Consider the following 3,545-nt stretch of genomic DNA (forward strand, 5'->3'; position numbering starts at 1 on the left):
TATATATATATATATATATATATATATATATATATATATATCGATAAAAAAATGTTACATTACTTATTGGACAGTTATAAGTTTGTTCAGAAATGTACTGATTATACTGAAAATCTATAATATATTTATGTAACGTGAACTATAGACTTTCGATATTGTCTGCACGTTTTGGAACATAATTCAATGACTTACATTAAAAGTACGATTCTTTTATTGTAATTTCTTTTATTGATAAATGTAAACTTGATATGATTTTAGCAAAGTGTGAATAGCATTATTAAACTACAAATTGTTTGAAACATTTCTCGATGAAATCCTTGATTTTTGAGAAAAATTTCGTTTAAAAGAATATATAAAACTTCTTTTCAGTATCTCTACCTGAATTTCAAAAGATAATAATTTGTTCATTGTTATTTCAATGTTGTAACAATATAAAGAATCAATGTAGAAGAAACAATATAGATTCAACGTTGGAAAGATATTTATATTTCAACATTATATTTCAACATCTCCCTGCTTAAAATATTTGATAGAAAATGATTGGATAAGATTGAAATGGATAGAATTCCTATATTGATTCCTATGTTGATACGACTTATCCTGCACCGAAGCCGTACAACATAGACTTTCTATATATTTTAATCATATTTTATGATACTATTCTTTTCAATCATCTTGAATATTAATGTTTGTACAATACATTGATATTTCTGAATCATAGTAAATATCGCATTATGTATTTTTTATTATTTTATTAATAAACTGTTTATAATATTCTTTCATAATAATTTTACTTATAATGATGGTTACAAAATGGCCAGGTAAAAATGAAAAGAATATGTATGTAGTTTAATCATATCTTATAATACTATTCTTTTCCATCATGTTGAATATGAAAGTTGGTATAATCAGTTTATATTTATCAATCATAGATAATACATAGTATATGAATTCACTTACGAAATTTCGTAAATGAGTTGTGAAATATGTGAATCAAAATCACTATAAAATATGATAGACAAATTTTCTATAATTTTCTACCCATTTTAAGCAGGACTCAGCAACGTTGTGCTGCATGAGAGAGAGAGAGAGAGGGGGGAGAAGGAAACGAGAAGGGAGAAAAAAAGAGAGAAAGAGTATTTTCATAACAATAAGCATCAATTCCTAGAAGTTGATAAAAAATCTTGACAAATTTCGATGAGTTTATATATTTAAGTAAAACCTATTAGAAATGTAACTTATTATATTTCGATTAGATTTATATTAGTTTCATCCTACAATAAGTATTTTAAGTCTTAAGCTTTGTGTTTTAAGCTCTAAATTGTGATGTATTTATGGCCTTAAGTGTTCTTGGCGCTGCCCCAACCTCAATTTCTAAGCTTTAATCCCTTAGCGACGGATGACGAAAATTCTCATCATTTCCGACTTTGCTCAGAATATAGCAAAAACGTATTTTTTCGTCATGAAATATTTTGTTGTATTGGAGCCCATAAGTGAATGTATCTTTGAAGTAAAATGTATTTAGGGCTTTTGAGATCTGCTGAACTTGATTTTTCAATCTGATTTGTGAAATTTTGCCTAAGAAAAATATAGCTATTATAAAAACAACAATTTTACGAATTTTTCAAGATTCTCATCATGATATATTTTGTTATATTAAACTCTCTACGTAATTTTATCAATGAAGCGAAGTGTATCTAAGGATTTTGAGATCCGCTGAACACGATTTTTTAAGCTAATTCGCGAAATTTTGCCTAAAAAGTTTATGGCTGGTAGAAAAATGAGAATTTTTCGCATATTCTCGTTATGAGATATTTTGTTATATTAGCACTTGTACATGATTTTATAATTGAAGCGAAATATATATAGAGATTTTTGGGTTTACTGAACATAATAATATATACTGTTTTGAATACTCGTTAGATTTTCGGGGGGTGGGACCCGATTGACCACGGTACTATTGGACATAGATTATAATGATTGGTTCGACCTGGTAATTCACTAGATAATTTTTTGCACCGGTTGGTGGTGTCCAATCGTACCGTGTTCAATCGAGATGTTCCCGTTTTCGGGTACTTCCAACTTAAGAGCCTTAGTGTGTAGATTTAATCACCGACAAGGTACTATAAAAGACCGTACTTAGACCGTACTCGATTTTACGGGTTTTAGCGACTCCGAAAAGGTAAGTGGATAAAATCCATAAAAAAAGAGGGGATAATGTTGGCAATGTTTAAGTCTCTAGGATCCATAAATTCATTTCTGGAGATTAATATCATTGTTGGACGTCAGAAAAGTATACAGAATTTGTGATAAATTAACTCTATACCTTTATACATTTTTTTCTTGAGGCAGGAGCAATGCAATACGCATACCCGCGACCCCCTGAGGAGGGTCAAACTAAAAATATCAATAAATAGATTTTTTGGAACCCTATAACTTTTATTTGAAATACTTTTTCCTAAAATGCTTAGTTTTCAAGATATTTTGCCGTCTTGGAACTTTATTAACACTGTATATACAGGGTGTCCCATTTTAAATTACGCACCTGAATATCTCGTCAGGGGAATCACCAATCCGAAAATAACCCTTACAAAAGTTATTGGGTTCGGAGGGGGACATCCGATGGTGATTTTCAATTTCACCTTGACCTTGACTTTCAAGGTCATCTGAAGGTCAAATCGAATGTTTAAATAGAAACCCCTATTTTTGACCCCGGATTCAGAAAGAGCGCCAAATTTTACGTTTAGATGGGTACTTGAGGCTCTCCTTTGGAATAACCTTCACAGGTTATTTCAAGGACAGAATATTTGAAATTACGCACCTGAATACAAATCTTGTCGGGGAGCAACCAACCCAACCCTTACAAAAGTTGTTGGGTTCGGAGAGAGATATCGGATGGTGACCTTCAATTTCACCTTGACCTTCAAGGTCATTTGAAAGTCAAATCGAATTTTTTAAATAGAAACTTTAAAATTATGTTAAGAGTCGAAATGACCTTTAAAGATCATTTCAAGGTCGAACCGCTTATAAGTCCGCTAGCATGACCTGAAAACCAAAATTGATCGTGGTTTGTTTTTTAAGATATTTGAATTAGTAGTCATTCGTATAAAATAAAATTGTTCACATCAGAGCCTGCATTCAGTCATCGACATAATACATACATCGATGTCCAGGGCCCACGTTGATTGTGTTTCAACGAAGATTTGAATTTACATGTAACCGCGATTCGTTGCGGGTTTGAATCGCTTGTCGGATCGGGTTCGTGATAGGCGGAATAATTGAGAAACAGTGTGTTAAGAAAATAATAATGAATAATATATTTAAAATACTAAACTGATGATAATGACAATATATATATCGAACAATACGTGTCGACGCCTTTGGCTTTGGTTGTTTGTATCGCCTGACAGAGGTTTGTTTAGACGCGGATTTGGTGATGTGACGCGCGGTGCGCGGGGCGCGGACGACGTCAGTGTCGCGTCTTCGCGAGTCTATGCTGTTGACGTTTCTTTCGGCGTCGTGTCTCTTAAGTGCGGTGGACACTT

This window comes from Odontomachus brunneus, unplaced genomic scaffold (assembly GCF_010583005.1).
Source record: "Odontomachus brunneus isolate Ranch 3 - 2012 unplaced genomic scaffold, Obru_v1 Obru_scaffold_324, whole genome shotgun sequence".
NCBI classification, from domain to species: Eukaryota; Metazoa; Arthropoda; class Insecta; order Hymenoptera; family Formicidae; genus Odontomachus; species Odontomachus brunneus.